General features: G+C 43.3%; 1 protein-coding gene across 2 annotated transcripts in view; it reads right to left on the bottom strand.

Moving 5' to 3' along the window:
- The window catches only part of FAT3 (FAT atypical cadherin 3), a 430,327-nt gene that overhangs the window by 294,142 nt on the left and 121,716 nt on the right, over positions 1 to 14,469 (bottom strand). The window lies entirely within an intron of this gene.

Here is a 14,469-nt window from a genome sequence, read left to right as displayed (position 1 = left end):
AGAAAACAGCAGTTGTGCTATGCAGGCACATGCACAAACTCACACTCCTTAGAGCTGGGGTCAGAACCACCACCTGGTGTTAAGGTTGCCTGAAAATGCCTTATACAAACACTGTTTTCAATGGCTTACTTGCTACTTGTCCAAACTGTAACTCGTATCTGGCTGAGATTTTCCAGGCGAGACTGGCTGCATCATGGTGAGTTCCTTTGAAATTTATTGAAGACAGAACAACTACTTCATTACGACTGATAATAAACCAAATCTATCTGAAAATTTCTACTGTCCATGTTTTTTGGAAGATGGACTTTGAATTGGCATGGGAGAAGCCTTTGTGTCAGAGATGTACTTGACTTTTTCTCTGTTAAAATGCTGACCACTTTCTCTCCCAAATTACAAGCCTTCAAAAAACTGTCGCTCACAAATGCTTGCTGCTCGTTTCCTAAAAGCTCCGAACTGATTGGTGTGATATCCCTGCACACCAGTTGCGATCCACTCTGTATCACTTAGGACATCTCATACTACTGCTGTTATTGGCTGTACTGGGCTTTGCTACCTGTTCGTCCCAGAGCTGAGCACAGGCACTGCCCATGCTGGTGCTCTCAGCAGTCTCCCAAGACAGTAAGAAAAAGAAACATTTCCAAAAACATATAAATTTTTTTTTAAAAATTAAACCTGCAAGTGAGGATGGGGCTGGGGCATGGAGAGAATAGGGAGCAGAGGTTGTGTAAAGGATGGGATTGGGACTGTAAGTACAGGAGGAAGCTGGGACTTCCACAAAAACAAGAATGCAGTTTTCTGGACACTGGAGAAAAAGTCTGCGACTGTGAGCCACCAAAGGAAAAGGGTGCAGTTATAGAGTCCAGCAGGGAAGAGCCTGGAAAGCAACGAACACCCTGCCCAGGAGGATGGGACTGGAACAAAAGCCTAACTAGTGCAAAGTACAGACCACTAGGCTGGAGAGATGAGCCAGAAGAGAAGACAGAGAGGACAAGAGGAGGAGAGGGTGAAAAAGAGTTATACCAGGGAGAGTCAGAAAAAGCTTGTGCCTAAAAAGCTCTCACTTAGATCCTAAAGTGAGAAAATTCCTGAATCTGAGTAGCTCTAGGAAAAGAACTGTGAAGCCCAATGGAAATGCAGGTTGCATCCATGCCTAATGCAAAACAGTCTGTTAGTAAATGGATTTGCCATATATCACTGCCACATAAGGGTATTTCTTATATGTTTTTCTTTCCAAACCTAGGAAATCAGATGCTGAAAACTCTGCCAAAACAACAAAATCCCTATTGCAAAGTCAAGTGCTGGAAAACAGAAGTTAGCTTCCAAATTCTTTTGACCCTGAGCTCTTCCCACCATGATCACTGTCTCCTTGCCTGCAGGTGATGAGGCTGCTTTCAGATCGGATCACAGAGCTGTGGGGGTTTACCACAGAATTAAATGGGGTTAGAAGGGACCTCTGCAGATCATCTAGTCCAACCCCCTGCCAAAGCAGGTCCACCTAGAGCAGGTTGCACAGGAACATCTCTAGGTGGGTTTTGAATGTCTCCAGAGACGGAGACTCCACCACCTCCCTGGGCCGTCTGTTCCACTGCTCTGCCACCCTCAAAATAAAGAAGTTCCTCCTCATGTTTAGATGGAAGTTCTTACACTCAAGTTTGTGCCCATTTCCTCTTGTCCTATCACTGGGCACCACTGAAAAAAGACTGGCCCCATCCTCTTGGCACCCACCCTTGAAGTATTTTCAGGTATTGATCAGATCCCCCCTCAGTCTTCTCTTCTCTAGACGAAAAAGACCCAAGTCCCTCAGCCTCTCCTCATAGAAGAGATGCTCCAGGCTCCTCATCATCTTTGTAGCCCTCTGCTGTACCCTCTCCAGCAGTTGCCTGTCCTTCTTGAACTGGAGAGCCCAGAACTGGACACAGTACTCCAGATCACAATTCACCAGGGTAGATTAGAGGGGGAGGATGACCTCCCTCAACCTGCTGGTCACACTCTTCCTGATGCACCCCAAAATGTCATTTGCCTTCTTGGCCACAAGGGCACATTGTCGACTCATGGTCATCCTATTGTCCACCAGGACTCCTAGGTCTTTCTCCTCAGAGGTGATCTCTATTAAGTCAGCCCCCAACCTGTACTGGTGCATGAGGTTATCCATGAGGATGCTCATGTGACTCACTGCAGAAGCTGGAATGCAGGCAGGGAAAAGGAAGGGACTTAGAAGAACAGAAAATCAGTTGTTCTGCTCCATGGGCAACTGCATCCCAACCCTTCTTCTGCCATAGACATGTCCTCTGAACTAAGGGCTTCACAGGCAGCTTCTACCACACACACCGCATCTCCTGCCTACCCTGCTGCCTCCAGACATCGTGGTCCTCACCAGCTCCAGCTGGCACCAGCTTTTCCCAGCACATATCCAGTGCTTTCCAGTGCTATGTGTTCAGACAAGTCAGACACCTGAAATAATCTACAGAAAGAAGTCTTCTGGGAGGTTAATCGTTCTCTATTCAAACTGTTCTGTAAGCTTCAAATAATAACAGCCACACTTGGAATATGGAGGAGAAAAATGTTAAACAGTCATTCAAAAGCCAAGCACCAGTCAAGGAGGGAACAGCAGAAGGTAAGCCGCTCACAGCAAAAATGATTATGTGATTTTTTAAATTCAAACCCACCTATACCAGAGGGTACAAAGGAGGCAGGGTACAACAGGCGGCCTTCATCACACCGCTACTGAACTCCAAGTGCTTGTCTTTGCCACCTTATTAATCTTCTTTTAACATAATTGTTTGCAAAGGATAAGCAAAGAGACCAAATAACAGACAACTTGGCTCCTTTACGATTGCAACGACTTTCATTTTATTTTATTTAAAGAAAATCATAAATGCATATCATTGTTTTGAAATTTACCTGCCCAAACCTAGCTACAAGTTGTGTTTGCTTTTACTGTGAGATCTTGTTTTCTAACAGGAAAGCAGCATTATCTGATGGGAAACACAGCTAATGGAGCACAAGCAAGTTATTAAATGGAGTCCAACTGGGCACATGATGAGCAATCCCAAAAACACAATTCAAGGGGGTAAAACACCACCACACAACTGAGCATAATAACCTGCTTGCAAGGCTTAGAGACTGCGTGGGATAGAAATAATTTTAAATCAATTGAGTTACTGTTTCTTGGCAATTTGATAGAAAGGAGAAACAGTGTAATTGGCAATCAAGTACTCCTTTGGGAGCTTCCAAACAGCCAGCTGGATTTGTAAATGCATGTTAATCTGTCGGGGCCAAATCCTGCAAGTACTTAAAACAGTGGGGTAAATTGCATGCTGGGTGTAAATTACTCCGAACAGGGATGTAAGCAGTAAAGGAGTACAACTCACATGTCAAAGGAATGCTGCTTTTGTCCCTAAAAGTAAATACAAACCTGCTTTCACTCCCCTGCCAAAACAGAGAGTTCATTGAATGTAATCAAGCACAGATCTCCTCACCCTTCACTTGCTAAGCAGTAACCAAATATAGCTCAGGGACGAATATGCAGTCTGCATGATTAATTAGCTGGCTTCTTTATCTAACTTGCCTTCAACCTTCATATGCTTAATAATATCTATTTATTAAATCAATGAGCTTATGTATAAAACCAAGTCCATTAGTTTATTTTAAGTCACTATATATAGACTGGATTTCATCGCAGGAGCAAACAGTATGGGCAAAGCTTAGCAGTCAGCTGGATGGAGCACCTGGGAGGAGCCAGGGAGGACACATGCCGATCTCCACTCAAAAGGAACAGGCATCGCTACAGTCCTTTATGGACTGTTTCAGGGTTTGCTTTGAAAATAATAGCATTCCAACTCAGCTGATAACCTTACTGCATTCCTGGAAATAGTTTTGTTCTAGTATTGATTCTCTTTATTTGATAAACACAAAATTTACCTACTGCCCCATGCTGCAAAGGAAGATGAACTAGAAGTGACCTTTCTTACTTACCAACCAGACTGTTTAGGTGAACAAATTCAAAGCGAAATTCACTTCAAATGGAAAGATGCTTCTTGCTCATGACTGCTGCTCAAAACCATCCATCTCAGGGACCTGACTTCAGAGTGACAGCGCTGCCTCCTGTAGAAGCCTCTCTCCATTCATTATGGCAAGGGCCCAGATGATCATCTAAGATCAAGCATTTAACTTCCAGATGGCTAAAGCCAGGTGAGATCAATCTCACCCTACCCTGGCACGTCCGTGAAGAAAGGGCAGACCTTCCACAGCGCATCTCCAAAGAGCTTCACTTTGGTGAATTACTGACAGAAGGCCAGCTCTAACATAAAATTATTGAAGGTTTCTGCTCTTTTTGTATCCATTTATCTCCTCCAATTGTCCTGAAAAGGAGAGACTGTGCTGAATACTAAGTCCTATCGCTGTCTCTTGAGAGGTGTTTGAAGTGACTCATTAAAACCAGATCTTGTAGCTGTAGGGACAGGCATTCTCCAAATCAACCCTCCAAGGCTGCTGGGAGAGGCTGTGGGATGCCAAGCGGCCAAGCCAGGCCAGCATCTTCTGAATGTCCCCAGGCAGTCGGATATCCCACTTAACCCTGCACTGGACACCGGTGGTTTCTAGGGAGTTTGCAAGCCAATATGGGTCAAATATGAGTAGTTTAGGGAATCTGCCTAGCAGACAACTGTAGGACTGGTACTTCATAAGCAACACAAAAGGTGAGGAAGAATAAAAATCTAACATATATCCTGTTCCAAGCATTTCTCCCCCGGCAAAGAACACATGGCCAAATTTTCTCTGACCCCATAATATGCAGCTCTTCATGTTAAACAAGGCAAACTGAAATTCTACCACTGGAGAATAATTCCTGGGGAAAAAAAACCCCACAAACCAGCACACAACAAAACCAACGAATAAACCCCCAGGTTTCACATCCTCTGAGGAAGCAAAATCATGTTGTCCATGTCAATTCCAAAGGTTCAGAGGGAAATTAGCTGCCTCCAGGTGTAGCAATTCAGCAACAGGGAAACAGAAGATGACTTTTTTTGTTCCTGAGCCATTTGAGAAAGATTACTTCATACTGCATCTGGCCTGGGACTGTTATCTGAATGTCTCTCAAGGAAAGTGCTGTAACATTCACAACAAGCGTTTTCGAACTAAAACAGACTAAACAGTAGAAAATATAACGGGAAGTAAAATACAGCACTTTTTCCCAAGAGATGGCTCTATTACAGCCTTCTGTAGTGCAAAGTACCACAAGATTACTTCCTTTCTCCTGGTTATGATTAAATGCTAATTTGGAAAAATATACCATAAAAAAAAAAAAGAAACCTTAAGAGCTGACAAAAGACTCCAATGGTTTTAAAGCCCAGTCCAAATCCCATCACAATCAATACAAGCTGCTGGCTTTCTTTGTTTACACTTTCTTTTTCTTACTTTCCTACCTTTGTACCTTTTCCTAAATTTCCTCACTGGCAAGTCTCCAAACTGTCCCATCTGATCCCACAGCTCACTGGAACACCCCCAACCACTCTCGGTTTACATCACTTTCCCTGTAGCTAAAATGTCAGGTGAATCTCTTTCGGCTGGCCAGGAGTGGGGCTGCAGAAGCAGCACCCCAGGGCTCCCTGCTGTTTTGCAGAGGGATCCAGAGGTGGGTGCCCAGGCGGAGCCCAGCTGGTCCCTGCTGTTGGGTGACCATTGGCATGGTTCAGCCAGGTTCTTCATAGGGATGTAACCAACAAGCAGATAGTGAGCTGCGTCCCCTGGCCTCTGTTGAGCAGGGTGTAAACCAGCAGACATTGGAGGTTTGGGATGAAAAGTAGGGAAATTCACTTTTTCACCTCTATGAAGGATAGATAGAATCATAGAATCATAGAATTGCCCAGGCTGGAAGGGACCTCCAAAGGCCATCTAGTCCGACCTCCCCACAGTCAGCAGGGACACCCCCAACTAGACCAGGTTGCCCAGGGCCTCATCGAGCCTCTCCTTGAATATTTCCAGGGAAGGGGCCTCAACAACCTCCCTGGGCAACCTGTTCCAGTGCTCCACCACCCTCACAGTGAAGAACCCTCTCCTCATCTCCAGGCTAAATCTGTTCCCCTCCAGCTTGAAGCCATTGCCCCTCGTTCTTTCACTGCAGGCTTTTCTAAACAAGTTCTCCCCAGCCTTCCTGTAGGCCCCCCTCAGGTACTGGAAGGTTGCTATTAGGTCTCCCCAGAGCCTCCTCTTCTCCAGGCTGAACAACCCCAGCTCCCTCAGCCTGTCCTCATAGCAGAGGTGCTCCATCCCCCTGATCATCCTTGTGGCCCTCCTCTGGACCCTCTCCATCAGTTGCTAAAGACTCAACTGCAGTACACCACCAGGAAGCAGAACTCCAGCATGGTTCTATGACACAGAAACATGAAACCCAGGAGTCTCCTGAGATAAGGAGCAAGAAAAGAGCTCCCCAGAAGACACAGGAGGAGAAGAAGGGAGCCGGATAAGACAGTTTATTTTTGGCTATGACTAATACAGCACTCAGAATAAGTGCTTCACACCCAACTTGGAAGAGAAAGAAAAAAAAAAAATATTCATTTGTCCCTATTAAGAATCATAAATATGATCCTTCAGTTTTCTCTTTGACTATTGCTGTGATTAAAAGGCATATAACAAGAGCAGGGGTTTTACATTTGAACCTGAACAGCAGGGACGGAAATCGTCTTATTTTAGCTGTTTAAAGATTAGGAATTCTATTGTAAGGTAACAATTTCAGTTCCCATTATAATTCCTGAAGACAGAGGCCCCCTATGTGTGCCTCCAGAACATAACTTTTTGACTTACAACATTAAAATGCTATGAATACTGTTCCTGCTAACCGAAGAAATGACAGTGTGAAGCTGTCAAAGACCCTCCTCTCGGTACGGCAGTGATTTGCTCTCCAGAGACTATATGACATTTACTCATAGGAAGCTGTATGCAGGGAAGAAACTGGAAAGAGTTTGGAATTTTACTCCAAAAAAAATTTGCAGCTGGACACACCTTTTTCTTTCTTTCTTGTCTCTCTTCCTTTTTTTTTTTTTTTTCTCTCTAATAAAATTGAAACTGCTTCAACACATTCAGAATTGGAAGTTAAAAAAAATTAAAATAATTAGAATTTTCTACTTTGAGAGTTTCAGAATGAAAAATCAAAATTCCATTTCTCAGTTCACTGCAAAAGTTCAGCTTAAAAAGTGATGTTAACTGAAATATAAAAAACTAAAATCTGAACTGTTGACAAAATGTTGTCCCAAATTTGCTGGATTCTTAGTTTGTGAAAATGTTCACCTTGTGCTTTTTGGATCAATCCAAGTAGGAAGAGCCTTTAAAATATCAAAGATACCCCTGGGTGAAACCACTTCTACCAAGAAGATGCATCTGTGGTTACTAGCAACCACACTTTGGGGCAAAATTAAATGTGGGTAATCAATATTCTTGTTAGTCGCTTGGCTTTCTACTTCTAGAAACTTCAGCAGAGGGATAAAATAACAATAAAAACTAACAGAGCTCCCTCCCTTGTCTAATAGGATGTACCTGAGCAATCTCTGAGCTCAGCCTTTCATTGTACGATGCCAAATGGACTGTGAAATTGTTTACCTTAATGGACAGTGCTAGTTTCTCTTAGAAACAGAATGAAATTTATTGGGTAATCTAAACCAAAACCACTGGATTTTATTCATTTTTAGTGAAATTGCTCCTGTCGTTTCTCTGTTCACATGGCCGATAATTCACTAGGGAAGGTGAAACTTTAGCAGTCACATCTGCACTTCTGTCACGCGCGGGCAGCGCCGGTGCAAACCACTGTGCTTGGGGTAGGAGGAGCTCACCAAACCCTTGGCACCGACATTTAATCAACATAGACAACACATCCTGCTAAATAAATATAGGGCATAGCCTCTGGATTCTAATTTCTGAAGCAAGAATCGTCATGGTTCCTGAAAGGTGGTTGTAGAGAGGCAGGTGTTGGCCTCTTCTCCCAAAGGACTAACGACAGGACCAGAGGAAATGGTCTGAAGTTGCGGCAGGGCCGATTTTGATTAGATATTAGAAAGAACTACTTTACTGAGAGAGTGGTCAGGCACTGGAACAGCCTGCCCAGGGAGGGGGTGGAGTCACCATCCCTGGAGGTATTTAAGAAACGTATAGACATGGCTCTTCAGGGCATGCTCTAGTGCCCAAGGTTATTGGTTTATGGTGAGGTGTTGAGTGTGGGGTTTAGTTGGTGGGTACGGGGTTTTTGGTGGGCGTTTGGTGTGGTGTGTTTTGTATTTGTTTGGTGGGGTTTTTTTTTGTTTTGGCTTGGTTTGGGTTTTTTTTGTGGTTGGACTCGATGATCTCAAAGGTCCCTTCCAACCACTAAGATTCTGTGATTCTGTGATTTTTCAGTGACCATGCAATTTTTTATACTTAAATCTTCAACTGTAAAACTAAAACCAGAAAGCAAGTAAACATAAAATACAAAATTAAAATGCAAATATCACCATGTTTTCATCTGAGCAGGATAAGACCCAAAATATCTCCAGTTTACTGGACTTCTACAAGGATTATATACCAACATCCCTGCAGAAATATATGGAATAATTTCCTCTTTTGAAAGGACTGCACCTACACAGCAGAAGCCACACGTTGGTCTAACCCAGAGCCTAGGAACCAGAGGCAGAGTTATGGCAGTGACAAATGGGGTTACAAGCCATCCAGAATTCAATCTCATTTGATGTTTAGGTTATTATTAAAGTAACATAAGGCCACAACAGAAGATAATTCAGAAACTGTTGCATGAAACTCTAAAGCAGAAGATCCAATACTCCTTCCAAAATTGTTACCATCAATAATGATAAATCTTCATTGCCTTAAAAAAAATCGCTTTTAAAATACAGGATACCTTCAAATCACTTCCCGTAAGTTATCAAGCTTGTATCAGATGGCAACGTTATCAGCCCAGGGCTATAAATGAAAAAGTCTGTTTCCACAAACAACGCCATAAGCCCTTACATATTTCTTCAAATTTCTCTTTGGAAAACGCTGCCAGAATTAATCCTGCAACACAAGACCAGTATGGGGCATGGGGGGAGGAAACATCCTCTGTAAATCCAGGCACCTCTCTTGAACTTCCAAAGCAGAGACCTGTGGCATTTGGCTTCTTCTTTATTTCATTTAATTTTTTGAGGCAACACAAGAGGAAAAGAAATTTGAAATTGCTAAAACTGCTATAAATACCAGATGGAGAAAATAAGGCAAGCTGTAAAAGATGTAGGGTAGAGACCGAAAACAGGGAAAACTCCAGGATAAACGATTCTCTGATTTTCCATCCACCCTGGCTGTCCAACATTACAGAAATACAGGAACCCAGGAACCTCCCAGCATGAAAAATAATGAAAACGGAGAGCAGTTGATTTTCAGCATAATGTAAATGCCACAAATGATACTCTCTAACTTCTGAATAAACAAGTTCAAATCCAAGGAAAATTACAAGGGAAGAGTTAAAGCTCTCTGCTATTTATTCTCATATAATTTATACAAACAATTTACAGAACACGTCCAAGCCGTTCTACAAGCTTTGCTTTTAAATCCATCTTCCTTTCAAATTAAAAGGAAATAACATACTTTGACTTCAAATGCATTTAAATTAGGGTCTTAACCTGAAATCTGCTATGGAAAAAAAAAGCAAGACCTTATCTTGAAATCTGCTGGAATACAATCTTCTCTTTCCAGCTCAAAAAATTCAGAAATGATTCTGGGTGAAAGAGTAGGAGAGAGAGAAGATTTGCCTTCTCCACTCCAAAGAGATAAAACCATAAAACAAATCTTTTTTCAGCAAAAAAAGTGAAGTTCCTACTAAAAAGAGTAAAATTACCTGTATGTTATCATGAAACTCCTCTGTATTGAAATTATCATTTTGTCCATAAACTCAGAAATGTAAAACTGTCACCACATTTTGCCAAGACTAACAACAATCAAAGAGCTCATAATGCACTTAGAGTTATGGCAAGAAGAAAACACAGTGAGGGAGAAGAGGTGAGGTCCATTTAAATTACACAGCAACAAAACCAGGAGCGAAACAGGAAAGTTCACTGGACCTAATCATGGAGCTGGAGGGAGAAACAACTGACCCATGGCTTGATAACTCAGGGTTGACTGACGGATGTGTACCATCCCTAAATCCTATGTCCACCCCACGGCCCAGCTGGGCTCCCCTCCATGGACATACTGCATTTTACCTGGTCGATGTGACCTGGCCACAGCAAAATAAACAAAGAGTCATTAAGACTGTAGACTACAGAGCCTAAAAGCATAAATCAAGAGAGACAAATGTTAAACAACAAAATTGGTGTCATTTTCTGCTCTCCTGGGGAAGTCAGTTTGTATTTCACTTAAGGGTACACTTTCTGTCCAACTATCCTTATATGTCTGAAAGTTTGGTGTCTAGTCCAATCTGGGCTGACAGACTCACTGTGCAGCCAGTGGAGACAGCCCTTTCCAGAGGGCAAACCACCCGCAGCATTTCAGAAGGGCCCACTGCAGAAGAAGCTCAAATGGTATTGTGTCCAGTTTTGGGCACCTCAATACAAGAGAGATAGCGAGGTGCTGGAGCGAGTGCAGAGGAGGGCGACGAAGCTGGTGAGGGGGCTGGAAAGCAAATCGTATGAGGAGCGGCTGAGGGAGTTGGGGATGTTCAGTATGAGGAAGAGGAGACTGAGGGGAGACCCCATCACTCTCTACAACTTCGTGAAAGGACACTGTAGAGAGGTTGGTGCTGGTCTCTTCTCACAGGAAATTAACAATAGAACGAGAGGGAACGGCTTCAAGCTCCAACAGGGTGGGTTTAGACTGAACATTAGGAAGGAATTTTTCACCGAAAGAGTGATAGGGCATTGGAACAGGCTGCCCAGGGAGCTGGTTGAGTCACCATCCCTGGCTGTGTTTAAGGGACGTTTAGATGCGGTACTGAGGGATATGGTGTAGGGGAGGACTTTGTAGAGTAGGGTAGACGGTTGGACTCGATGATCCCAAGGGTCTCTTCCAACCTGAATGATTCTATGATTCTATGATTCTATGACTAGATTAGAAAGAACACCCAATTTCCAGACAGCCGACATCAGGTTAAACACGCACTACACCATCTGACTGGCAAAACACCATGCCAGCAAGTGTATCAAATACATAATCCAGACCAGGCTGCGAATAAACCTCTTCTTGATGCGCTCTTGTTCCCACAGCTGGGCAGAGCTTTGGTCTCTCCCACCCTATGGAGCTGAGACCGACCTTGAACCCAACACAGGGATGTTAATATCAGAAGCTTATGCAAGATAAAAAAGAATCGTAACAACAAAGTGTTCTGACACTTATATCACTGAGAAGAAATTTTCTAGTAAATACAATAATTAAGAGCAACTTCTAATAAAAAATAATCCAGCTGCCGATTAACATATGCTGATTAACAATGAAAACTCTCATTACAGGCATCACAAGTCAGCTTTTTAGTTCAACATTATCTTTACAACCATGTCTGCTTTCCTTTTGCGATCATTACACTCCACAGCAATCATTCAATGTAGTTTATTTCTATACATAATTTAGGGAAACAGCCAATTTGCAAAACTGGAAGTCCTCACACTTGCCGCTCCTCTCATATCGTAAACTAAGTGTGTGTAATTTTATAAACGTGTTTTATTAGCTTGGCTAAAATAGTTGGGCTGTAGCACTGACACTAAAATTCCTAGAAATTCATTTCAGAAATACCTCTCTTCATTTGTTTGAAAGTTTGCCCTAACACTAACCATTTTTTGAATAAACCTTCTGTACCACATACCTGCCTTCAACTCAACCTTTTGCTATGTTTCAACCTAAATTAATACCAACTTCAAGAATTGCATCAGTGAAAAATATTTTTAAATGTTAAAAAAAAAAAAAAGAAGTGTCTTTTCTGTGACATTTCCATGATTTGCACTGGGGAAGGGGTCAGAAGTGGCAGGCAGGTACAGAGGTAACCAAAGGCACTGGAGAGCTCAGTCCAGGCTGCTGCTGCCCAGATTGGAGCCCACTGCAGCAGGCAGGATGAGGGAAGGCATCCAATGCTCTAAAAGTGACAAAAATGTGCTCAGGAAGCAAAGGTAGCATGAGAAGTTGTCACCCAAAAAGAAAATGCTGTGAGGGGTAAGAGCAGGCTCAAGTTGGGCTTCCCACCCACCCAGGAGCACTTAGGTGGCTGTCAACGGGATGAAGGTAGTTGAAGCAGGAGTTGGTGTGGCTGCCATCTGAGAGCCTTCGGTGCCAGATCAGTGTGGAGGCACCACACACAGCGTGGGCATCAGCAACAGACCGACCTCGAAAAAAAAGAGGAGGTGGATGGACACATCTTTAAACTGGAAGAAAGCTATAGTCATAGGCTGTGGTACTCACAGTGGATTTACCATGAACAAATCAAAGCTCTACTTCAGCAAAGCTTTCAGCGTGGTTCCCCATAGTCCCTGCAGCCTAATTTAGGGGATCTGGACTGGAGAGGTGGACTACAAGGTGGGTGAGTAACTGGTTGGACTGTTAGGCTCAAATACTAGACGTCTGTAGTTCAAAGTTTCCCTGGTCATCATGCATCCATGTGTTCACCTTGACTAGTCTTCCAAAAAGGTCAGGACTGGGACTGCTGCTGTACAAACACAACCTCAATGGTGGGATAAAAAACACCCTCAGCAAGTTCACAAATGACACCAGTTTAGGCGGAGCAATGGATATTGTGGAGAGCAAGGCTGCTCTTCAGAGGCACTGCAATAAGATGGAAGAACAGTTCACATGGAAATGGTTGACAAGAACCACACAAAACTTCAACAAAGCCCAAAGTCAGTTCCTAAACTGGAATGCACTGTGAATCAGCATGGGCTGGGGCCCAGTGGGAGCAGCTTGGGAGAAAAAGTCATGGTGGTCCTGGTGGGCAACAAATTGAGCATGAGCCAGTGGTACATCCGTGCAGTGTTGATGGATAATTACACACTGGGCCACACCATCACAAAGATAGCCAGAAGAGCAAGGGGAGTGAGGTGACATCTGGAACAGCAGGTCCAATTTTAGGCTCCCCTGTGTGAGGAGCTAATGACAAACTGGTGTCATTGTAAGAGGGCCCAAGCATACGATGTATGAAAAGAAGCCAAGGAGAATGGGTTTGTTTAGATTGGAAAGAAAATGTGAAGGGTGGCAGAGGTGCATCTCTTTGCAGTCTTCCCCACATCAAGACAGGCTGTAGAGAAGACAGAGCACAGACAGGCAACAGTCACCAGTTGCAGTAAAAGAAATTCCTGTTAGACGTAAGTGAAAACTCACAACCATGAGTGTGGTTAAACACTGCATAGGCTCCTCGGAGGCATTTTCTCAACCTGTTTGGACACACCTGTAGCTACTGGACCCAACAGTGATGTTAGATCAGGTTGGAGCAAGACGATGAGCTAGAGGATCTCCCAATATAAAAGTCTCTGCAATTTTCTGAGGTGCTTTGAAATGCAGATTGCTGTATTTATTGAAAAAATCAGACCTTTTCTGTCTTCATTTCTTTGGGCCTCTGTTCCCCACCTCCAATGTGTTAATAACATTAACATCAAGGATGGAGTCCAAGTCCAGACTCAGATTCCTAAATGTAGGTGTCTCCATATAAGCCAAACACCTACACTCCCCTCATGCTCAATGAATGGTCAAAACATCAGTTCCTTCTGCACTGGCATCTAAACCCATTTAAGGTTCCTCAGCATGTCTGAGACATCTCCAAGAGACTGAGATATGACATAAATTATGCATGGACCAATACTCCTCTGCAGCTCTAGCAGGAGACCAGGCTAAACCTGGGGCATAGGAAGTGCCCATGCTGGCCCTTCAGCTGAGCAAATGCAGGTTCCTTCTCAGAAACTCTTGACTCTGAGCCTACATGTCTACACTTGCAAGTCTCAACCTAAGTCTCCTAAACCTAATTTCCATATCCAGTTAGGGTCGTGATGAAAAGAAAACAAATCACACAGTAAGGAGGGAAGAGCATCAAAGGAATCCCAGTTAACTATCACGGAATTTATCCTGTCAGAGAAAATCCTCAAGAATGTTTAAAAATGGTAGACTGGGACACAATAAATGAATGACAAAGGAAAAATAAAGCAGTGAACAGCCCCCAAGAAACTGTGCCTTGAATAACCAAGATCATGCAAAACCACTACGACTAATAATAATGATTGTATAATTACAGACTGCCTGATAATGCAAACAGAGAGTGGACAACCCGCATTCACACATTTCCCTGAGTTTTCTCACTTTGCAACCTCTATCACACTCTTTTAATGCACTTCCAGTGTGCAATATTCCAAGCACAGTCATGAGTATATGAGTACTAAAGGGTGAAGTTTTCAAAGACACTCAGTGTTGGATTAACATTTCTCTCCCTGAAGACCAGGGTAATTTCTTTATGCTTCTGACATCTTCCTCCCCCTCCTCCCCTCCTCGGCT

The sequence above is a fragment of the Calidris pugnax genome, unplaced genomic scaffold (assembly GCF_001431845.1).
Source record: "Calidris pugnax isolate Ruff unplaced genomic scaffold, ASM143184v1 scaffold252, whole genome shotgun sequence".
NCBI lineage: Eukaryota > Metazoa > Chordata > Aves > Charadriiformes > Scolopacidae > Calidris > Calidris pugnax.
The sequence above is the reverse complement of the archived record's forward strand: the minus strand, read 5'-3'. Positions and strand labels throughout refer to the sequence as shown.